We start from the raw sequence: 25,486 nt of genomic DNA, 5'->3' as shown, positions 1-25,486 counted from the left end.
CCTGTGCCACTCTGAAAATCCCCCTTTAATAATAAGTGTAGATGATGTTTAGAGGCATAGCATACTAAGGGCTTGTACACATTACCACTTATGTTGGTATAACTGATGTTGCTCGGGTGTGAATAAGCCATCCTTTCTCCACTCCCCGAGTGACATAAGTTGCACCAACCAAGTACCGGTGTGGACAGTGCTATGTCAGCAGGACATCTTCTCCCCCGACACAGCCATCACCTCTCTTGGAGGTGGGTTTATTATGCTGATGGGAGAGCTCTTCACCAGTGGTGCAGCTGCATTGGTAGACTTGGTATTGTAGACTAGCCCTAAGTGATGAAACAGTAGAAGAGGCTTGGAGTTTTGAAGTTGGAAACAGATATTGCTCTTGTGTAACCATTTGTGTGAAGATAACTTTACTTACTGTAGTAGAAAGAAATCTGGAGGAGTCTCTTACAGCCAGTGTAAGACATTGGTCCTGCTTTGAAGTGCTGTAGATATGATGGGGACATTAAAGCGTGTATATATAGGGATTATCACATGCTTCTTAGTGCCTTATTTCACTGGTAGAGGTTTTGCGTATTCATTCCAATCTATATTACATTCCACTGTCTTGAATAAACAAAAGATCTTATGATTAATTAAATATCTTAATTGGGTAGAATGTCTGCCAACATACTTTGCCTTTGCTCATTTCAGGCCACATTCTGGTACCCTTATCCATGTTGAGTAACACCTTGCTCAATGAGTAGTCCCATTGATCTCAGTGGGCTCAATTATAAGTGGCCTAATTCACTTGCATAGTGGGCATAAGGAAACCTAAGCTTCTCCCTCATTCGCTTGTGTTGGCTACCCACAACATCAAGTTATACAGGAGAGTTGGGAAGAGCAGCTGTCTCTGTGATGCTACTCTTCTCTTCTGCATAGGGGGCCAGGCAGGGAGTGGGTAAAGGCTTGACTCCATTCCCCCACGCCCTCACCTTATGCACTGGCCAGTGCAGCAGAGGCGGAAGTAAGCTGTGTCAGGAAAGGGCTGGCACAACTTCCTCCTTCCACTCCAAATTTGCTTCTCGGGCAGACCCACTGGGCTAGTAAGGTTTTATTCAACGTGAGTAAGGGTATGAGAATCCAACCCAGAGCCTGCCAATATTCTTACACCAAGGCCTTTTATTTAAGTGCAAGGAACACTTTCAATAGAACAGGTTTTTTTACTCGACGGGAAATTATTTACTCTGCAACAACTAGCATGACACAATGCTTGGGCTAAATGGCTCAAAGCTGGTTTTAGAGTAGTTAGCATGGCTGAAGTCCAAGAAGCTTTCTTGATGCACTGGTTCTTTTCCATCAGAATTATGAACAAATCTTGGGCATGTGAAATCAGTCTGGAATTTTGTAAATATACATCTTACTTCTTGGTTCAAATCTATGGCGTTTTTTGGATTCTTGGTCTCATCTTGGTTCTACACTGTGTGTGTGCACCGTATATTATGTTATGGGGTTTTTTGGGGGGAGGGGAGAGATTGGGAGGGAAGATATCTTGATGTGTCTAGATAATAGTCCTAGCTCTTACATAGCACTTTTCATCAGAAGACCTCAAAGTGCTTTACAAAGGAAGTCAGTATTATTATCCTCATTTTAGAGATGGGGAAAATAGAAATACAGAGAAGTAAAGTGACTTGCCCATGGTTAGCCAGCCAGCCAGTGGTAGAGCCAGGACTAGAACCCAGTAGGCTACAATGCCCCTCAGGAAAGCAATATATTTTAAAAAGCATGTGTAGTTTCTTTGTCTGTGTGCCAAGGGCTATAACAGGGATGGGCAACCTTTGGCATGCGACTCGCCAGGTTAAGCACCCTGGTGGGCCGGGCTGGTTTGTTTACCTGCCGCATCCGCAGGTTCGGCCGATCGCGGCTCCCACTGACCGTGGTTTGCCGCTCCAGGCCAATGGGGGCTGCGGGAAGCAGCGGCCAGCACATCCCTCAGCCCGCGCCGCTTCCCGCAGCCCCCATTAGCCTGGAGCGGCAAACCACGGTCAGTGGGAGCCGCGATCGGCCGAACCTGCGGATGCGGCAGGTAAACAAACCAGCCCGGCCCACCAGGGTGCTTACCCTGGCAGGCCGTGTGCCAAAGGTTGCCGATCCCTGGGCTATAACTACCATCCAAATTAGTAGTACAACTAAGAATTTAGACTTGCTACATACTTTTCTCATGTATTGATGAACCTGAATAAAGAAGAACGTGGATGAATTACAGTGATATTTTAAATGTAGGAAATAATTCAACAAGGAAGTCTGGTGACATTATAAAACACAGTACATATGTTTTATACATTACAAGTCAAGACCCCAAGACTAAACTAATTCCATAGAACATTTTGTGATATGAGGGAGGAATACTATTTAACACTTCGTTAGTAAAAAGGGGAAGAGCAGGGACATGAAGCTTTTAATCACTTAGGTTGCAGTTCAGGAAAGTACTTAAGTACGCACTTTAACTACACATTGGAACACAGCAAGTGCTTAAAGTAGTTTCTGAAGTCCCAGTTTAGTCATTCCATGTAAATTTACTTGAAAGAAACCTCATAAGATCAGTGGTGGCTTTAGAGTTAGTGGGGCCCTGTGTGCCGCTTCATTTTTGGGCCACCCTGCTTGGGACCCAACCAAGAAAAAAACCATTCTCTCTTATCTTCCCCCCTGTCCCCGGTTTTCATTCTTTTTTTTTCTTCATCCTCCTCCTATATTACAAGTAATAGGAAGTAAATGAAAATAAAGTGAGATACCTTGATTGGGCCAGGGGGTTGGGGTGCAGGAGGGAGCGTGGGGGTCAGGTTCTGGGAGGAAGTTTGGGTGCGGGTTCTGGGTTGGGGCAGGGAGTTGGGGGGTGGTGCTAACCCCTCTGGCGGTGGCTTCTAGGCGGGGGGGCAGGGGGTCTCTGCATGCCGCCTCTGCAGCTCCCATTGGTCGCAGTTCCCAGCCAATGGGAGCTGAGGAGTCAGGGTGGGGGCAACGCATGGAGACACCTTCCTCCCCCTCCTCCCCCCAAGGGCTGCATGGATATGCCAGCTGCTTTCGGGAGTGGCGCGGCACAGAAGGAGGGAGGCAGCATGGGCAGGGAGCTGCCTTAGCCCTGCTGCTGGCATGTCTCTGCACGCCCCTTGGGGGGAGGGGTGCAGCGGGTCTCTGTGTTCTGTTTGGGGTGGGGGCAGTGCACCGCGGGGGGGGGGGGGGCGCGCCAGGGGCATGCAGAGACATGCCAGCAGTTGCTTCCGAGAGTAGTGTGGGGCCACCGGCCACGGAATGCAGGCAGCCTGCCTGCCTGAGCCCTTCTGTGCCGCCCGCCGGGACTTGGGGGCAGGTTGTCAGACGAGATTTGTCCTGCATTTTAGGGGGCCCCCTGTCATTGGGGGCCCCGTGCCACAGCGCTGTTTGGTTTCATGGTAAATCCACCTCTGCATAAGATACAAGCATATGATGTGTCTCAGTATTCAAATATTTCAACACCTTTCTTTTCTGAAACATAGTTTACTGTCTAAGGCCCTGGATTCAGTAAGGTATTTCAGCACATGCCTAATTTGAAGTATGGGAGTAGTCCAGTTGACTTCAATGGCACTTTTTAAGGACCTTCCAGAATTGGGTATAATTTGTTGCCATAGATAGATAGATAGCACACACACACATAACTGTCAAAATAAACATTATTAAGATTGCAGAGTCAAGCACGCAAATGTTAGGAAATGCCAGTATTAAGGTTGCCTGTATTCTTTTAACTTATTTTTTGTGTGTGTAATTCCTAGGCTTTCTAAAACGCATACTGAAAAAGCAGAAATTTGATCATGTGGCATCCTATTGACGCCTGTGTAGTTGACATTCGTAGCGTTTGAACCTTGAACCACATGCAGACTTGTGCTACTTAAGCTAACAGACTGATAGCAGTAGTAGATAGTGAAATCCACTTGTAGAATGACAGATATTTGTTGGCAGCAGAGGAATGGCGAGACTCCAAAATCTTGAATTCCATTCAAGGGTCTGGTGGGAAGTGTGCTCCAGTGGGTGCAGACTTTTCTGCCCATTTCCCTCCCAAGTGTGACCCATCCTCCTTGTCCCCTCCAACCTGTCTCTTCCCCACATTAGGCTCCTCGTCCTAATACCATTCTCCTTGTCTATGCAGTCCTAGTTTTTTCAGGTTTCTCATCCCAGTCTTCTTGCTCAGCCAGTCACAGTTCACCTGAAGCTCCCATTTCCAGCCTTCTTGCCTAGCCGGTCATAGTCTTCATCCCAAAACACCTGCTTATATCCCTCCTGGCTTCAGGCCCAGTCTCAATGTCTCCACAACTTCCACTCCTGGTCCTTTCCCCCCGTTTCTCTAGCTGTTCTGTCTATTCTCCCTGTCTGCATTGTAGGTTTGGCTCTTTTTCCCCCTCAGCATTCAAATCAGGCATTATCCTTCTCCGTGCTGCCTGGGTATCATCGGGGGGGTCATTGAAAGCACAGGAGAGACTGACTCCCTGCTCTCAGTTCTGGTGCCCAAACCCAGCAGGGTCTATAGCAGCCCAGAGGTATAATTTCAGGGAAATTATACTCAGTCCTGGGCTGAAGCATAACCAGTGTAGAGGGAATCTTGGGAATTTAGCTGCTAAAATATAAGAAGTCTCTACTGAGCATGTGCAAATGGTGACTTTTTCCCCCACTAAAGGCTTATAGCTTGGCCAAATCTGGGTGGATTTTCTTGGTCAGAGCAAAAGGCACATCATTGATGCAAAGGCCAAACCCCTGCCAAGTTTAAAATGCTTGCTTCAAAGCATGGTGACATGAGAGCTTTTCAAAGGACAGGCTGATGGAATTTTTTAATATGGTGCCCTCGGGGAATTCTGTGCCAAAAAATTAAAAATTCTGCGCACAATATTTTAAAATTCTGCCAATTTTATTTGTCAAAATAACAGTACATAATCACACCATTTTCAATTATTTTGGTAATTTATTTCAAAATACCTGTCAGCAAGTATGTCTGTGACAATACAGACACACACAAAAATTCCCCCAGGACTAGAGAGTTAAAGAAACCTCTCTGACAACCCAGTTCCTGTTTCTCTGCCCCCTTTTCCTCCCCCTTAGAGTCCAGCTGGTAGGCCAGACACCCATAACCTCTTCTCCAACAGAGCCCTGCCAATACACCTGAACCCCTATTCCCCCACAGACTCGCCTTGGGGCCCCCCAGCCCAGATACTCACACTCCCTCCTCCCCCAGAGCCTAGTCATTGCCCCCACTGTGCAATGCAGAATTTTGCAATTTTCCCAGGAGTAATATGGGCAAAACAACATATTTTTCCTTAGACTTTTTCTTGGAAGTGGCTGAACTATTTTCACTGAAATTTCCCCAGAAATATTGAGTTGTTTTTTTTGTTTTTTTGTTTTTTTGGCAAAGTTAAAAGCAATTGAAAACAGGGTTTTATAAGGGGAAGTATCTGGCCACCTCGATAATCAGCAGTGCTAACAGCCCAGCCTATAATGTTACACATACAAAACTGTGTTAAAAGAACATTAAGGTTGCAAAGTCAAGCACACAAAAGTTAGGAAAAATGCCAGCATTAAAGTTGCTTGTGCAACCTTAATTCACCTCCTTTGTGCTTATGCATTATGATACTCAGGGCCAGATTTAGGGGCAGGCAACTGCCTGGGTGCCGTGCTTGGAGGGCACCGGGGTTGGGGTGCTATTTTAGTTGTTAGCATCTTATATGATGGGGATAAATCATGCATACAAATTGTGTATCCGAGTTGTGAAATGGGCTACAAATGCAATAAAAAATAATGTATTCAAAAGGTTAACAAATTGGGGTTGGAGGGGCGGGTGCTGAAGATGCTCCTCGCCTAGGACGCCATTTGGTCTTAGGCCGGCCCTGATGATAGTCTTTAATTACATGATTACATGCTATTTTTCCACAGGATTCCTTCCTCATTCAGTGCACAGGATGGGCAGTGTTCACTTAATGAGCAGCTACTCCATATTTTGTTTTCTCCTCATTGTTCAGTGTGCGGTCCCATGCCTTATGTGCTGCACACTATTCAAACCCTGCTCCGAAGACAGAATTATTCATTTCATCATTAATTTTCTATAGTGTTCATCACTATAGTATCAGAATGCTTTGCAAACGTTAATTAATTTATCCTCTGAACACCACTGTGAGGCCAGGAGGTGGTATTATCCACATTTTATGATGGGAAGCTGAGGTACAGAGAAATTAAGGTCAAAAGTGTCCACTAATTTAGGGTGCTCAATTTGAGTTACTTTAAATTCCAGAGAGAAAATGTATGCAACAGATGTACAAAGAAAAAAGCAGATTTTTATATGAAGATTGTAAAAATCATCTCTTTCGACAGCTGAATTGGATAGACTATAAAAACTATTAGAGTAGTTTATTGCTTTAAGATTTACTATATTTCATAAAATCACACCTTTTTGAGCATCCTTTAAAGTTCTGTTTTTATATTAATGAAAAAGTATGTGATTTCTCAAAAGTAATAAAGACACTTTTTAAAAAAGTGTTGAAAATGATTCTGAAATAGAAAAATTGAATTTTGTTGTTTAACCTGCAGAACATCAGGATTTATTTAGTACTTTAGCCTTATTCCATTGAGCCTTGTATTCTATCAGATCATTTAGGTTTAAAGTCTTCAGTATTATTTGTCACTTTTGAGGTTTTTGTCCCAAAATCTGTTTGTGATTTTGTATGTTGTTGACAGGAGTTGGTGTGTGTGTATATAGGTGTGTCTAACTAGGAAGCTATTCAATTGTGTTGTCCTGCCCTGGGTATTGTTTGTTATAACTTCTTGTATTATAAAAAAATAATGTGTGTGTATGTAAGTACACAAACTCTCTTTATGGTACAATAAGTTATTCTAACTTATATTTTATATCATAATTAACAAAAAACCCACCAAAAACCCTCCTTGAAGCATTTAAAGAGTGCACTCGAGTGCATGCTTGCACTCAATCTCTCATCAGAGGTTTGTGTGTGTGTGAAGTGCTTTAGAAAGGTATGTAGTAACAGCCCAGGAGATGGAATCCCTCTATTCACAGAGAAGAATCAACACATTTAGTGGAAATGAAGAGCCTCCGCCCCCAGAATGCCATAACTCTGATTGGAAGGACTCACCATTAAAGCTGAAAAGTTAGTTTGGCCTCCAGGACCACTGCGGGTTTGTCTACACTAAGGCCTTGGCTACACTGGCACTGTACAGCGCTGCAACTTGCTGCGCTCAGGGGTGTGAAAATGCCCTCCCCTGAGCGCAGCGAGTACAGCGCTGTAAAGCGCCAGTGTAATCAGAACCTGCAGCGCTGCAAGCTATTCCCCTCGGAGAGGTGGAGTACATACAGCGCTGCGAGAGAGCTCTCGCGGTGCTGGCGGCGTGACTACACTTGCACTTCACAGCGCTGCCGCTGGCATAGCAGCATCACTGATCATGACTTAAATCAGCAAGCAGGAAACGTTGATTTAAATGATCATTTTCAGTCATGTTTTCAATTGTACTTTTTAGTTATTTTCTTAAAGGTTGATCCTCATTGGTTGGTAATCATTAAAAATGTTGATTTGCAATTAAATATAGCCTTTGTACTAAGTTTGGTGCTTCTTTTTGCTAACAGGAGAATGTGCCATACCTATACATGTATATATTTAAGCAATGATATACATTAATTTACATTCATTCAGATTCTTAATTTTTACATTTTTAATTAATTAGAAAATGATGAATGAGCTATTTCTTATTGACTAGATCATGATTAATTTTTTACTTGTGATTTGTCAAGTTCTATTTGGATGGAAATCAAAAATGCACTAAAACAGCATTTTAAATATTTTTATTTAAAAAATACATTAAATATGCTAAATGCAGGAGGGGGAAAAAGCTTATCAAAAGTTTTGCATTGAAAATTGATTTCTTAAAGGAAATATCTGTAGTTAATCAGTTGAACTGATAGTTTCGTATGCTCATGGCCTTCTAGATTTTAGAACTGGTAGATTTCATCCTCTCACCTACTTTTTCAACTCCCAGTTGGTTTCTTAACTATGAATGGGCTAGTCATTGAACTGAACTAGTTGAATAAACTGAAATGAAGAAAATGTTTTCTATGACCCTGCAGAAGAGACTGCTGCTGTCACAAAGTGGATGTCAGCAAACTCTGGTTCCAAGTGCTAAGCCAATGACTTCTACTAATTCAGTGGTTTGACTTTCTTTAAACCTTGGCAACAAATGTACTGTTTATAATTTTTTAAAAATCATTTTAATAGATTCTAATGAGTTTAGGCCTCCACGTAGATTGTCAATTTCAAATTTAGTTTTAAATAGGTTTATTAAAAAAGTTAAACAAACCTGTGTTTGATTTAAAAAAACGTATTTTTTAATGTTATCGATTTTTATGCACTCTGTGTAGGAACACCATCACTTCCTCGAATTACAGTAGCTACATTAATGGAAGCATTCTTCCATCAACATAATTGCATCTACACTGGGAGTTAGGTCAATATAGCTTATCTCGGGCACGGGTGTGGATTTTTCACACCCCGATCGACATAGCTATGTTGACCTAACTTTTAAATATGGACCAGATTTGAATCTTTGGAGTATCTGTTGAGGGTATGTCTAGACTAGAAACACTGTAGCATTTCCAGTGTAGACATTTTATTATAGTGATGTAGTAAATCCACCTCTCTGAGGCCTGGTCTACACTAAAAAGTTAAATCAATGTAAGCTGCCTTGCATCAGCCTAGCTGTATGCATGTCTACACTTGATGTAAGCACTCTCGTACGGCGACACACTTACACCAGCTCCTTGAGCCATGGTTGATGTAATGAGGTGACATAGCATGAGTGCAGACACTGCATTACCCATGTCGTCCCTAAAAGTCCTTCAGCAGCTGTCCCACAATGCCTGACAATGACCACTCTGGTCACAAGTGTAATCTCCACAGCTCAGGAGTGACCGAGACTGAAAGTTTCCCCTCTCTTTCTCTCCCCTCCCCTTCCCCGCCCTCCCCACACTTTTAAAAAGCTCTCAAATGTTTGAAAGGCTTTTTCCTGATTGTCCATCTTACCGAGCACATTGAGCAGCTCTCCACTGTTGTCTGCAACTGCCCAACTGACCATGCCAGCTACACGCTTCAGATGCACTCTGGCCTGGAGTAGATGGGAGCTATTAGATCTCCTGAGCCTGTGATGAGAAGAGGCTGTGCAGGCACAGCTATGGACCAGCCACAGAAACGTGGACATCCATGAGCAGATTGCACAGGGGATGCGGGAGAAGGAGTACAACAGAGATCTTCAGCAGTGCCAAGTGAAAGCGAAGGAGCTGTGGCAGGCATATCAGAAGGCTTGGGAGGCCAACAGTCGGATCTGGTGCTGAGTCACAGACAAGCTGCTTTTACAAAGAGCTGTATGCCATAGTTGACGGAGACCCCACCTGCACCCCACAGAGCATGGTGTATATCTCCAAGGAGCCGGAGTCACAGGCCCTTGCCTTGAAATAGGACAAGGAGGAGGAAGAGGAGGAGACTGGGGAGCATATGACTGGAGGGGGGTGGTCCAGCTATGCTACAAGACAAGATCTGTTTGAGACTCCACCACAGTCCAGTAAAGCATGGATGAGCCCGATGCAGGGGAACAAATGTTGGGTAAGTGTGTAAATGTATTTTCCATTACAATGAAGTACTGGTGATGCCCCCAGCTTAGCAGGACACAGCTATTGACTTTTCACTAATTTAATACTAGAAGAGGTAGCAGTATAACTAGAGAGGTAGGTTTATCTGCTTTTTGTTCTCCTATGGAGTTAGGTGTGGGCAGAGGGGTATGCGGCGCAGTTTGTTTATGTATGCAGGGATGTCCCTCGGGGATCTTGATAAAACTTTTATGGAGTTTCTCTGTAGTCCTTTCCTGAAGGTTTCTACAGATGGCACCCCTATTTCTTTCTCCGTGGTAGGACACTTTCCTATGCTGGTCAGCAATAACTTTGGCAGTCACCATTGCAGTCAACAGGCTAATGGCATATAGGCCCTGGCGGTTTCGGGATGCCAGCAGCAGCTGTATTCTTTGTGCCTTTAGCACCCTCAGGAGTGAGATATTAGCTAAAATCACCACTGCCTGTAGAAAATGGTGCCAGTATTTAGTACCATTTTCCTCTACTCATGACTTCATGCAACCGAGCAATTCCCTTCTCGTTTCCCTCGCCCCTGACAGGCCATGCTCACCATGGCTGGTGCAGTGAGTGGTGCAGTGCACAAGCACTCCAAAGCAGAAGTGTCCTTAAGCATGTCTTGTTTAAAACTTTAGGGGAGCAAGGGAAGGGAGTTCTGAAATCTTTACTTTTTCTTTTTATTGTGACTATACTTACAGTGGAACCTCTGTGTGTTTCATCTGTAGCTGCTGCTGTTATGACTTTGAGGGGTTCCTGCTCCACACCCACACAATGCCTTAGCCAGTTAAGGAGGAGAAAGAAGAGGACTTGGGATGACAAGTTCAGCGAGATCCTGCAAACCAGTGCTGTATCAGACCATGAGCAGAGGGCCTGGAGGGGGAACATTGCAGACTACATGGAGAAGGAAAGAGCAGACTTGAGAAACTCTCAGCAGAAAGAAGAGAGGGAGATGCACTATCCATAATGGAGCTTTTCCAGCAGCAAACACAGCTGCTGCAAACTCTTGTGGACCTTCAGATTTAACAATCATGGGCTCATCTTCCTTTTCAGCCTCTGGAGAACTCCATTATAGCACCTCCCTATGCGCCCCTCAACATTTCAAATGGAATCTGGGGGTGCATCCCTACACCTGCCGTTCCACACCAGGGGACAATTGGGACAATCACAACTTCATGTACACTGACCTGTGAGAGCAGTGGTTGCTAAAATGGAAATCAATATTCTTAAGCTTGGTTTCATACATTTATTAAGTTTTTAATGTACTTCCTTTTAACTTGCGCAGAATTTTTTGCAGTATTTCTGTTAGTCAATAAAATTCTATTGTTTGGAAAATAATTCATCTTTATTAGCTCCCAAAATATGCTGCAGAATGCCTAGCAGTATTAAAAGCATCCACTTCCTTGTTGTACACACAACTCATAGGATCAGTAACAAACACAGTGTAATGATCATAAATGTACAGCAAGCGCTGATCATAAATGTACAGCAAGCGCCACAAAATTAATAGGTGCATTGACAGTGTTACATTCATGCATGGGCACCAAGTACCTCAAAGTTGCTAACAGGCACTAGAACAGCAGGGCGAGGTAGAACACAGTACATCACAATGCATTACTATGACTCACTATTAAAGTGCTCTTTCAAAGCCTCCCTGAGTTGGATAGCTCTGCATTGAGCTCTTCTAATAGCCCTTGTGTCTAGCTTTTCAAATTCACCAGACAGCCGCTCCACTTCCACTTTCCATCCCGGCTGCAACATTTCCCCCTTTGCTTCACAGATGTTGTTATGCAGGTCACAGCAGGCAGCTAGAACCACTGGGACGATGTTTTCATTCAGATCCAGACTGGTGTGTAAACAATGCCAGCCTCCCTTCAATCTAGCAAAAGTACAATCAACTATCATTCTGCACCTGCTGAGGCAATAGATTAATTTTTCCTTGATGCTGTCAAGATGGCGGGTGTACAGCTTCCTGAGTTAGGTAGGCTGGGTTTCCCAGGATCACTGTTGACATTGCAACATCACCAGTGATAATACACCAATGGGGAAAGAAAGTTCCTGCTTGTAGCTTTCTGTACAGTCCTGTGTTCTTAAAAATGTCAGCGTCTGTGGCAAGGTGGTCTGGTGCCAAAACAGGAATATGAATTCTGTCTATTGCTCCACTGCAGTTCAGGAAATCCATTGCTGCAAATTCATCCATCTCAGATTGCTGATAGTCACAGTCCTGCATAGCAGGAGATGATTAATGGCCCTGCAGACTGGGATGGCAAGGGCCCCTTAGTGGATTTTCTACCATCAAAATCATTTCCCACTGACTGGTAGCAGTCTGGTGTTGCAAACTTTCAGAGTGCGATTGCCAATTGCTTCTCCACAGACAATGAAACTCTGATTCTGATGTCCCTGTGCTGGAGGGCTGGCGCAAGCTTTCCATATAGATCCAGGAGCATGGCCTTGTACATCCAAAAGTTCTGCAGCCACCACTTGTCATCCCAAATCTGTATTACAATGTGATCCCACCAGTCAGAGCTTGTTTCTCAGGCTCAGAAGCAATGCTTCACCATCTGCAGCTGCTCTGTGAATGCCACCCACAACTTGAATTGGCTCTCGCTGTGTCCCACATCAATCTGTCCTCCACAGAATCATAATGTTCCCTTCTGATTCAGTGGTTCTTGTGACTCTACAAATACTGAAGTATTGTGCGCCCTGTGCTTGCAACACTCATGACAATCGTGCAGAACTGTGCAGGAGTTGTATAAAATTAAAAATATAAATTAATGAAGATATCCTATCTCCTAGAACTGGAAGGGACCTTGATAGGTCAATCAAGTCCAGCCCCCTGCCTTCACTAGCAGAACCAAGTACTGATTTTGCCCCAGATCCCTAAGTGGCCCCCTCAAGGACTGAACTCACAACCCTGGGTTTAGCAGTCCAATGCTCAAAGCACTGAGCTAGCCCTCTGTGCTTCTGTCAGAGATGGTGGACAGTGAGGAGGGCCAGACAGGTCTGAGAGGTGGTTTTTTTTTTTATTTTTTTTTTTATTTATTTTTAAAGGTGCAAAACTTATGGGATATAGATGACATTATGAGATGGAGACAGTTGCATGCTGGGAAGTTGACTCCTTGCTCTCAGGCAGCCAAGAATGACTCGTTTCTGCCCCCCCCCTCCCCCTTGCATTGCCAAAACTTCCCAAAAAGTGCACTGGACAGTGGTGAGTTGCATGCTGGGGTATATACCCATGGTGTACCACACTGTGCATCGACAGAAGTGCTTCTGGTGAATACGCATAGCACCAGTGCAGGGAGCCAAGTATCACATGTGCAAGTGATATACTAACTGTGGTGACATTATATTGGTGCAACTTGTATCGGCAAAAGTTTGTAATGTAGACATGCCGTGAGAGGCGGTAGCTAGGTCAACAGAAGAATTCTTCTGTCAGCCTTGCAGTGTCTACACTGGGGCTTAGGTCAGTTTAATTACATTACACAGGGCATGACATTTTTTACGTCCTTGACAGATGTAGTTAAGATGACCTAACTGTAGTGTAGACCAGCCCTGAGACGCCAAATGTTGTTTGTGATGTGAAGGCGGATGTCATCAATACTCACTCACCTCGGCTTGTTCAGAGTGTTTATGAGAGCAGGGAAATATACTGTACCTAACTTGTAAGAGGGCAGGCAAACCTTCTCTCTTTTCCCTGAGACGTTTCCACTGCAGTTACTATGTGGACACCTGTCTACCAGGAACTGGACTGTATCCATTCACTCATTTCACAGAGACTAGCTAAAAAACATCAGTTCGTAGCAGTGTATGGGTAATACTGACCCGGGCTGGATTTATTTCTTTACATATATTTAAATTGTCTATCCAATCAAGCTCTAGGTATCTGTACAGTTATCTTAAAAAATACACCCCCAAAATCCAAAAAACTGAAGGAGAAATAGCCTTACCATAAATAATTCTGCTGCCAAGCCACCTCATGTCTATAGCCTGGTTAGTTCTATGATAAGCCTGTATTACATTTAATAGCTCACCATATGTAGCACCAGACTCCAACTTCCTCAAACTGCTCCTCCCAGAAAGGCCCAAGAAAACAAGTGAGCATTGTAGTGCATCCTGAAGGCTGTAAAATCTGAGCTCTGTAGAATGAAGATGAAGGAAGAGTTCTAAAATTGAAAATCCTTCTTGGAAAATGACCTGCCAGCATCTCTCTCCCTTTCAAGCCAAGGGACTGTCATCTTGAGCAGCTCTGCTGATTGCAGTGAGAGGAGTGGGATTTTTCAGGCAGCCCAGTGAAAGACTGTGTATCCCGTTATCAGTCCTCCGAGGCATCTGGTTGATCAAGCCTGTGTGTAATTCCTCCCCCCCCCCCTAAGAATACCAATAACTTTTTTGTTTTATTAGCATACTCAATTAGCATAGTGATTACACACTTTAAAATATAAATGCCTTTCTAGCCTATTTGTGATATAGATGAAATATGGTATTAGAATTTAGCTGTGTGCAGCCAGATGGCTTATATAGTGTTGCTAAGGAAACAGACTATGAATGTAGTGGTAGCTGAATGTCCCCAGAATCTCAGACTATTTGAAGCTGGTATTTTTAACCCATGTAGGCAGATAGATAAAATAGATACAATTATGAAATATTAATTTCCTGGGTTTTACATTTCATTAGTTTTTATTGCTCATTTATATTTACTAAAGGTACTTGAATTCCTTACTGTGCCAACAAAGGTACATGGGGCACTTCGCTACAGTTTACAATTAAATGATAAAACAAAATGCTAAGAAACTACAATAAAAGATCTACCATAAAAAGAATCATCAAAACTGTTTGATGGATGGGTAAAGATATAAAGACCAAACAGCGGTAGGGTCCTATGGAAAAACGCCTTTGGGGTGGGAGGAGAAGTTAAAGGTAATTCAAGTGTGGAAGAGATAGAGCTACCAGTGAGGATGATAGAGGGATAGGCTGTATCACAATTTGTTACTGTTTGGTCTTCATAACAGCCTGTCAAACTACACTCCAGACAGCAGCCCTGCCCAGGAAAGGAATTTGATACCTTGTTGAAGGACTATCATTGAGAAGGTATCAAATCTGCAATCTCAGGCTATCGACTTTGATTGACTCTCAAATACTGGCCTACCTCCATGGAACAATATTTTTTCTTCATGGTGGTGTGTATGGCTAGGGGAGAGGACGACAGAGAGAGAGAGAGAGACTGTCCTTAAGAAGCATGCTGCTGTGAGCATCATCGCATGTCAGAAGGACTTGCTGGAGAGTGAGAAGGCAGGAGGGACACTGCCTTGCCTGAAAGGCTGATAAACCTCAGACCAGGGGTGGCCAACCTGTGGCTCTGGAGCCACAAGCGGCTCTTCAGAAGTTAATCTGCGTCTCCTTGTATAGGCACGGACTCCGGGGCTGGAGCTACAGGTGCCAACTTTCCAATGTGCCGGGGGGGTGCTCACTGCTCAACCCCTGGCTCTGTCACAGGCCCTGCCCCCACTCCACCCCTTCCTGCCCCTCCCCTGAGCCTGCAGTGCCCTCACTCCTCCCTCTTCCCCCACCCCTCCCCAGAGCTTCCTGCACGCCATGAAACAGCTGATCGGGAGGTGCGGGGAGGGAGGGGGGGGCTGATTAGTGGAGCTGCCGGTGGGTGAGAGGCGCTGGGAGCAGGACGGCAGGGAGCTGATGGGAGGCTGCTGACTATTACTGTGGCTCTTTGGCAATGTTCATTGGTAAATTCTGGCTCCTTCTCAGACTCAGGTTGGCCACCCCTGCCTCAGACTCACTTAATTAAAGGGTGGGATCAAACTTGGGGAGGGTTCCTCTCCGTTGTCTGTTATTTTTCAAAGATCTGTAACTCTTGAATGCTTTTAAGAGTAAAGTCTTTGTGGTTAAGAAACTCCTTGGGTAAGCTTCTGTACCTGGCTTTCCTGACACGTTGTCCCCAAACGGCTTGAATTACTGCTTAGTTGGAGTTCTGGGGGAGTGTGTGTAAGTGACTTGGTGGACTCAGGAGGCTCTGCTTGTAAGGCACTGATTTCAGAGTCTGGGGTGGTTGGTTTGCAGAGTGTCAAACAAGGGGTCTGAACCTGGGAGCGTGCCCTATAGACCCAGCACTAGAAATAATGACTAGACTCTGCTCAGACCCAGTTGGCTTGGAAGCACATGGGATCCAGCAATTAGGTGCACTTGCAGCAGACTGGTGACTGAATCGGGCCAGGTTGTAAGAAGGCAGTACACCTCTACTTCGATATAACACTGTCCTCGGGAGCCATAAAATCTGACTGCGTTATAGGTGAAACCACGTTATATCGAACTTGCTTTGATCCACCGGAGTGCATAGCCCCGCCCCCCCGAAGCACTGCTTTACCGCGCTATATCCGAATTCGTGTTCTATCGGGTCGCGTTATATCGGGGTAGAGATGTATAAAAAGAGAGATGATACTAAATGCGCCTTTAAAACACTTTTTGAAAGGCTCACCTTCTTTTAGCTGAGACCTACCTTATTACGGCCTCCATCTTGCAGATATTTATACATGTGCTTAACTTAAAGCGTATGAATTGTCTGTTTGATTTCATGGGGAGTGTGCCCATGCTTTAACACATGTATGTTTGCAAGATGGCAATCTGATTCTGAGAATAGATGCTCCATGGATGGACTGAAGGGGATGGCGGGGAAATGACTTAACAAATCATATTTGTCTGAAACAGGGAAAGGTAGCTAGGCCTCTTCTCTTAGCAGGCATCTAATATGGTGCTGATTGGGCCTGTGGAGCTGGGGACGTGGCACTGGAGGCTCCTGCAGAGATTGCAAGAGTAGATTTGAAAATGTTTGTTGAAGAATTAAAAATTATTGGGGCTGGTCTAGCAAAGGCAATCTGTGAACTAAAATATGAAGTGAAGGATTTGAGGGAGAGTCTCAAGTATGTAGAACTTGTTGGAAGATGGAATTTCCATTCTGCAGGAGATTCTGGACTCTTCAGAATTAGTTTGCATTCTGAATTGGAACAAACTTTCTCATAAATTAAAGATTCTGAAAAAAATGGTTTGGGAAACATTTAAATGTTTTCTTAAATAAGTTAAAACTGTTTCATTTTGATAACCTCAAAACATTATTGTATTAAGTGTGTGTGTGTGTGTGTGTGTTTGTGTGTGTGGAGAGAGAGTTAAAACAAAATAAAACCAACTTTAACGTTATCAAAATGAAACATTTTAACACAAAATGAGTCTAAATCAGTGTTTCCCAAACTTGGGACGCCGCTTGTGTAGGGAAAGCCCCTGGGGGCCGGGCTGGTTTGTTTATCTACTGCATCCACAGGTCCAGCCAATCACGGCTCCCACTGGCCACAGTTCGCTGCTCCGGGCCAATGGGAGCTGCTGGAAGCAGTGCAGGCTGAGGGACCTGCTGGCCGCCGCTTCCAGCAGCTCCCATTAGCCCGGAGCGGCGAACCGCGGCCAGTGGGAGCTGCAATCGGCCAGACCCGTGGACGCGGCAGGTAAACAAACCAGCCCGGCCCGCCAGGGGCTTTCCCTACGCAAGCGGCGTCCCAAGTTTGGGAAACACTGGTCTAAATGAATAGTTTTGATATAAACGTAAGGAGAAAGTCAAAGCAAATTATTTCTACTGTCTTAGGCTTTTTTTTTAAAAAAAAAAAAAGACACGTTCCCACAAAATATTTTTATTTGTATAAAACTTCATTTTTCAATGGAAAACTGTTTGCATTGAAAATGTTTTGATCAGCTATACAAGTATGGAATTGCTAGTAACCAGCTAGACTTCTGTTATGGCCAGAGTTAGATAAGTGTGTCTAACTGAAACAAAGAAAAAATAATTAGAGGATAAAAAAAGACATAAAGTGAAAATGAGAATTCTAGAGGGGCACAGAAATGGTAAATGGGGTGACATTTTTACTTTAGTTCAGTATATGTTCTGCAGCATACTGGAAAATCCATGTAATTGGATTTTTTTTTAAGAAATATCAGGATGTCATCTCCTGGTTTTGTTGCAGGGCTGTCCTTTTGGGTGTCTCAGGATGCGTATTATTATTATTAACTATAACATCTTAATCGAATGGGTGGGAGATATCTTTAACAAAAGCTTTCTTTTTCCAAAATGTTAATTATTTATTTGAATTTAAAATAGAGTTTTAAACAGATTTTAAAACCCCCCCCCCCAGTTGCTCAAAAGATGACATGTTCGCTCTCTTGTTTCTTGTGATGTCATTTCACTTGTTCTCCGGTCATCCTAGGCCATAACTTTCAAGTAACCACTGAAATTGGGGGTCCAACTTGAGTCATTTGTGGCCAGATATCTCAGCAGATGATGTGCACCCATAATCTGGCACCATATATTGCTTTACAGTCATTACTGTTTTTAAATTTATACCAGATACGAGAAGTCAATACATTGTAGAAATTATCTCCTTAGAAGCAGATGTTAAATTCAAAACCAAATAAGCTTCTCCTTAACTTAATACTCATTTTAATGTTAGCAAAATGAGTTAACTGAAATATCTTTAAGCTCTTGGAGGGAAACATGTTGTTGAATTAGTGAGGGAAATACGATCTTATGTTTTCTTACACATTAGTAATTTGAGTTAATATATAACTGCTTCTAATTATGTAATCCTGACCTTTCCAGATTTTTAATTAATATTCTGGAAAGCAGTCTGAAAATTCTTTTGGTTTTATTTGTGTAAGAGTTAAGGGAGATGTGGTGGGATATTTGAGAAAGTTTGGAGCCCTGGAGGTTGTTTACTTTAGGAGGAGAAATTGCTGACGAAGTCCGATATTTGATACAATTCTGTTTATTTATAGAAATTGTACGAAGACCTGTTCCTCCTGAACAAAGGAGAAAACAAACAGGAGATACAGTTTCTTTGCTCACAGTTCAAAGCCCCCTTTCAGCCAGAACCCAACCTCAAAGCTCTTTCTCTCTTTTTCCGGGACCACACATTCATTGCTTGTTCAGGCTGCATCTAGTGTTCCATGTTGCTTTCTGTCTCGGTTTCTCAGGAGTTTCTCTTCTGCTTCTCTTACACACACACACAAACTTCTACTACAAACAGTACCCAGCCAAGCCCTTCTCCCTCTTAATTCAAATTCCTGAGCAGCCACTATGTGCCTTGGTTTCGGGTGGTGGCATGTACCTTTGTTTGGGGTGGAAGCTACTACTGTTTCATGAAGGAGCGTAACTGTTTCTTACAGCTATCTTAAATGAAGAGTGGCAGTTACACCTAAGGCTCTGCCAAATTCACGGCCATGAAAAATGCATCACGGATTGTGAAATCTGGTCTCCTCCTATGAAATCTGGTCTTTTGTGCAGAAGTAAGGGTAGCAGTACCACAACCCCCCGCCCCCACCAATAACCTGTGACCCTCCTCCCCCCCAACTCCTTTTTGGGTCAGGACCCCTACAATTACAGCACCATGAAATTTCAGATTTAAATAGCTGAAATAATGAAATTTACTATTTTTAAAATCCTATGATCGTGAAATTGACCAAAATGGACTGTGAATTTGGTAGGGCCTTAGTTATGCCCATTGGTTTCAGTAATGTTTTGCCCAATTCACAGCAATATGTTAAATGTTTCATATTGTAGATGTTTATCATAGCAGAACAGCAGCTTTCTATAGTTAAGGTTAAGACCAGCTTTCTGTTTAAAGCTATATTCTTCTAAGTGCTCTAAAATGTACATGATTACTCTGATTTCCTTGAAATTTGGTGTGCCTTCTGGGGTCCCAGAGTTCTATTAGAGATCCTAATTTGGGGCCATTTGACCAAGGGGTTCCCAAGACACAGCCCCCCAAAATAAACAGCTTTTCTTAGATTGCCAGAATTTGTTAAGATTATTTTTGCTCACAGATAGAGATTAAACCAGCACTCAGATCATCACATCAGCATCTCAGACTCTCAAGGGTTACTCCCAATAGAGTACATAGAACCCACCAGACCTTTGGGGGGAAATCAAATTAAAATGTTATTTCAAAAGCAGTTTGCTTCTACTCTTAGGCATTTGAGAAAGCTTGCATGCCTATTTGCATGTCTAATAGATTATACCGAACGTGTTCAGAAAGAGAGGCTACCTAGCTGGGAAACTACCTCTAGGTCACAGGACTTGAGTGACTGTGAGGATATGTTATACTTTGAATCTGAGCTCCACCCCAGGCACTATGAGTTCAAATCTGCCCCAGAGTGGAAATCTGAATTAGAAAAAACAGGTGTATTGCTCCAAACTGTCTTTATCAAAGGGAGATTTTTATTTTGGGGAAATGTAATCTGGGTACAGCAGATTATTTAGAAAGCACTGAGATTATTTTTTGAGAAGAAAATAAACTACACAAGCAAATGCTGGCTGGGAGGGGAGGATGATTTGGGGTGGAGGAGTAGGTGGAAAGGGCTTCGGTATCAGGTGATGGGGAGTGGTGGCACACTGGGAATGGTCATAGGGATGAGTGAGGAGGAGAAGAGGGGCAGGAGTGCCTGTTAGCCCATATTATCTTCCTGTGTCTGTGCCATGATCTGAGGCCACCAGCCTCCCCTTTCTCTGCCTCCCTCATGTGAGTCAGGTTCTGGAGGGGGTTTGCCTAGCTGGAGTGATCTGAGCTCCTTTCCTTTATTCCCCTTATGTAAGCTGGGGATCTATGGGTCCCTGCTCCCCCAGTGGGGTTTGATCCCTCTCTGCCCCCCCATGTGTGCAAGGATCTTGGGAGCCCCTGCCCATCTGTGCCAGTCTCTGACCCTCTTGTGTGCCCCCATGTGAATGCCCCCCCAGCCATGCCATCCCCCTCATGTGAAGGTTCTGGAAGGGTCTTGCCTTTCTGGGACTGTCTGAGCCCCACTCTCTAACCTGTTCATGTGATTTATTGCTTTAAACATACTTTTTTTGGTACTTCTTAGGAACTTCTGTCCTATTTTCTCTGCTTGCATATTGTTGTTCAAGACTCATAGAACAACATTTAAGACCCTACCAATCATGACTGCATAGACATTTTTTGTGTATTGTACTGGATTTGTTTTTGTCCAGCTACCAGTATGTAAAGGTCATTTCTGATAGTAAGGCAAATGGAAATTCTCCTTAACCCTCCTCCTGTATGGGCACACTTCTTTGGAATTATTGCTCATAAGATGGATTCATTTTTGTGCAATTTTTTTTTTTAATTTACTATCTTGAGAGAATAATTCTTATTAGTTGATTTGAGAAGTGAAACGTTCACAAGTTATTCAAACGATTAGATAGCTTGGCTTAATAAACACCTATTACTTTTATTTAGATTCTACATTTTTACATTAAGACAAATAGGTTAATGTTCCAGTATGTATCTGACTTGGTAGATTAGCCTAGATTAATTCCGCAAATTAAGCATAAGGTAAATGTTGTTGGAATTCAAGTGAATAATAATGACTTTAGAGTATTTTTGTATTAGTTGAAAATAAAAATTCTATATATTTGATACAAAATAAATAACAAACTTTATATTAATATGTCCCCTTTTTATCCTGAAGGATTCTGTGGTACTTTCCAATCTGTGAGCTGTACTCTTCTATCGCTGAAACAGTTACCTATGCTACTTGGCTAGCCATAACCACCCTACTTTCTTGACCCAAATGCTATAGGGCCTGTAGTATTCACAAGGAGCAGGAATCCTAACATCTATTTCCTTGGAAGTAGGGATTGGGTAAAAGTCCTGGGAAGTAGCAGAACTTTGGCTGCAGTAAGGGTTGCAGCAAGAATGGTAATGGCATGGGCTGGGGCATTCCCTTCCAACCTCAGCACCTCCAAACCTGGACACTACCATCAGGTTAGAGCCGTAGCCTAAGAAACCGAGATCCTTTAATAAAGACTTAATAATCAAAATGAAAAATATATGGTGGGTATAAATCAATAAGAATAAAATTGAAAAAAATAACAGTCACAGATTTAAAACAAAATAAAAGTAAAAATAGGCAATAGGAGGAAAATCAGTTAAATAATGGGCAAGGATTAAAACTATAAAATGGGTAAAAGTCATCAACATGGTGATAAAAACAGCCGAGCCCTGTTAACACTGTTGTTACCTCTGGTGGATCATTGTGGCTGCAAAGTTTGCTAGTAAAAATACTGCCAAAGGCTTTTGCAAACCCTCTGTGCCACAGGTGGGAGGCTCAGTTAGTCACTAGATATAGGGTGACCAGATATCCCGATTTTATAGGAACAGTCCCGATTTTTGGGTCTTTTTTTTTATATAGGCTCCTATTACCCTCCCACCCCCGTCCCGATTTTTCACATTTGCTGTCTGGTCAACCTAACTAGATACCATGTGAGCAACATACCTAGCCCACAATTTGTAAAGAATACAAAATTGTCACATTTTTCCACTCATTCTAATACCCCCATTTCCACCCCAATGTGTGCCCCCCCCCCCCCCAAATCACAAATTCTTACTCTTTCACAGTCAGGCAAGTATCTATGAAAGCAATAATGAGATAAGTGTGCATATTTTGCCTTGCTCTGTCAGTAATGGAAGTAAAGACATTTCAGTAATGATTTGTTACTTCATAAAAATGACAAACTGTGTGTGCGCTTTAAGTTCCATTCATAGATAGCTGCTATCGTTTTGTTAAACCATTAATGACTAAGGAGCAAATCCAGCCAGCTCCCTCTTCCCTGGCAGCAGAACAGGTATATTTCCAGGATGTAAATGGGTAAAAGTGTAGAGGGGAGCCATGGAAGAGATATACCCCCTTCCTTGCATGGATCCTGGGTCTAGGTTCTCTCTGCTTGGCATTGCCCAGTGGACACAGCCAAAAGTGTGCTGCATGGATCCTCTGATCCTCCCGTGCCACAAAAGTGTGTGGTAGGTGACATGTAAACTGCCTCAGCCAAGAGGCTGAAGTAGCTTTAACACAAGAGCTCTGCAGCTGCTTTGCAACCTAGAGTGGGCTTGTCCTAAACCCTACTTACCACCTTCTCAGCGTGCAGATCAGGTTTTCAGGTGGGGCATGGAAGGTGTATTTGACCCTGATTGTGCAGTTTAAGGTATTCAAGAGAAGCAGGGTTTGGTTTATTTAAGTACAAGAGCTCAGACATTGTATCATATGTTACATTCCCAAAACGCCCAAACCAAATTTAATGAAAGCTAGCCAAAAAAATATTGTTGTTGGACTCACACCAAGCATGGAAAGTTGTCAGAAAATAATATTTTGCCAAAAATTTTGACCAGTTTGAAAAGAGATATGAATGTATTGAAAAGCTTTTGCAGCCTTTTGAGGGAGTCACTAGCATGCTGGTATGTCTTGTATGATGGATGATTCTGAATACTTGCATGTATTATTTGTATTACAGTGGTGTCTAAAGCCCTCATCTGTGTTTGGGGCCCCTTTGTGCTAGACATTGTATGAACACATACTAAGGGCTGGTCTGCACTGGGAACTTACATCAGCATAGCTCTGAAAAATCCACACCTCTGAGACACGTAGCTATGCCGACCTAGCCCCGGTACCGGTAGACAGTGCAAGTCGGATAGTCTCCTGTCAACCTAGCTACTGCCTCTTGGGAGGTGGATTAATTACAATGATGGGAGAACCCCTCCCATCGCTGCATTGAGTGTCTACAGTGAAGCGCTATCAGTAGCATTTTAAGTGTAGACATATCCTAAGGGACAGTCCCTATCCTGAAGAGCAGGATGTGAAGTGATGTATCTCACAAAGCAATACTCATTTGTGGTGCAGCAAGGTATTGGTTTTGACCTTGAAATCAAAATAATTTGGGTATTCTTATAATTTCTTTGATGAGTGCCTTCATTAATATACAGTGGCTGAAGTTAGGCAAGCTGCTTTGTGTGGGCAGACAAGTGTGCCTGCACAGAGCCCCATTGACTCAGCTCTGTGTATGCATGGGGTTCCATCCATACAGAACTCATTGCTGGATCAGGACAATTTTTTTTCATGTTGATGGATTCTACTGATTTGAGAGAGTTTCTCAATACATATAATGGGGAATACCAATTGGACACAGTACAAACTGTTCTGGTTCACTTTCATTTCTTTAAAAAATGCTTTGTTTTTATCCACCTGCTTGGCAGCTTGAGGTTAAAGTTATTCCTATATGTCACAGATATTTTAGATTACTTTTTTAATTGGGTTTAAAAACACTACCAGCTCTTACTGATGGCATCTTCTCTTAGCATGCAAGTAATGAGAAGAAATAAAAAATTATTTCAGAGAATATGCTTACCTTGTGGGAAGATCTGACAAGTTAAATTTGAATTTAATCCTTCCAAGTTCTTGGCACTATTTTCTGCCTGCTGGCAAACCTGCTCCCTTAGCTGATGCTTTAGTGAGGCTGGGAGAAAAGATTAACAGTTTATGATGCTGATCTTGTTAAACGGGGAGCAGATTTAGTCATGAATGCCTATCATAATCTTAGCACTGCATTTTAGCTGTGTGTTTTTTATACATGACTAAATAATATTCCCTCTTATCCTATTTATTGGAATAAACAAATTGTTAACTTTGAGCTGATTGCAAAATAACATCCATTAATACTGACTTCTGACCATTTGGGAAAACTGTGACAGAGTGATTGTGAAACAGGTCAAAGCCTTTCCAGCGTTTTAAAAACCAGAAGGTCCATAAACATTCCAGAGGAATGCAATTTTGTCTCCCACTACATTTATCTTATGCTTTGATTTTTATGTATACAAAATATTTGTAAATAATGGAGATCATTGGGAGCTGCCAAAAAGCATTAAGATGTTTCAGCTTTCAAGGCTCGCTGATACTCTCTCATTTCCCTTTGAGAATAAGTGGAAGAGTCTGCCAAAGTGCTCATTTGAAAATGGATGGTGTGAATTCACCAGAGCCATATGAAAAAGTAATACTCAAGCCTCCTAGCCTGTTTGACAGATGTCACATTAGATATTTGTTAAAGTAGAGCAATATCCTGTTGACGACTGGGTGGTGGTGGTGACTAGATGGTCCATTTATATTATTGTAACTGTCCAATCATTTTCACTCCTCTAATATGGTTGGGTTGATGTCTGTTACTTTCTGCGAACTTCATTCACCCTCCTTATGAAATTCCACAGCAGCCTGTGTGTTTAAATGCTGTTTCTTTCCATTGTTTTCAGAGGGCTTTGGATCAGGCCCTTAACACAGCTAGGTTTCTAAGCATGTTCCTAACTTTAAGCACGTGAGTAGTCCAGTTGACTTCAAAGTTAGGTGTATGCTTAAGTACCTTGCAGAATTGGGGCCTAAGTTCTACTTAACAGAATATTAACCCCATCCAGCAAAAAGTATCTTTTCAGTTTTACTGGAGGGAAAACTGCTGCCTTTCTGCCCATGTTCTGCCTTATGTTTGGACTTAGTTGTTACAGTTTCAGAATAACTGCCTCTTTGACAACCTCCAGGTCGGCTCCAGGAATGCTCTCTCAGGTCTCTAGCTGTCCCCTCTCTAGACAGGGACTCAGGTTCTCCCCAAGCAGGTCTGACTAACGTCCAGCCTCTGGACTTTGCTTTCTCTTCAAGGACAATGACAGTGGCTTAGCAGTGGTTATAAGTGACTATCCAGCTCTTTCTTAGCAGAGTACATTTACTTAAGAACAAAAACATACAGAGAAAACATATGAAACAAATAAAAGGTCTCAATGCATACTAGTTGTACCAGGAGTCGCCCATCAGTCCTGTGTGGACTCTGGCAGATTCCAGTCTTTCTAACCCTTCAGCTGGGTAGGGTGCTACCTTGGATGAAAGGTCATGTCCATTTGTGGGATCAGAGAGCAGACCGCTGAGTCTGTTTAATCCTAGCCTGTGTATCCCCAAAACTGTTGT

At 43.0% G+C, this 25,486-nt stretch overlaps 1 protein-coding gene across 3 annotated transcripts in view; it reads left to right on the top strand.

The window, feature by feature from the left end:
• GPR63 (G protein-coupled receptor 63) overlaps positions 1 to 25,486 on the top strand; it is a 40,582-nt gene that overhangs the window by 2,934 nt on the left and 12,162 nt on the right. The gene's annotated exons all lie outside the window — the stretch shown is intronic.

Source organism: Chrysemys picta, chromosome 3, assembly GCF_011386835.1.
Source record: "Chrysemys picta bellii isolate R12L10 chromosome 3, ASM1138683v2, whole genome shotgun sequence".
NCBI lineage: Eukaryota > Metazoa > Chordata > Testudines > Emydidae > Chrysemys > Chrysemys picta.
The sequence above is the reverse complement of the archived record's forward strand: the minus strand, read 5'-3'. Positions and strand labels throughout refer to the sequence as shown.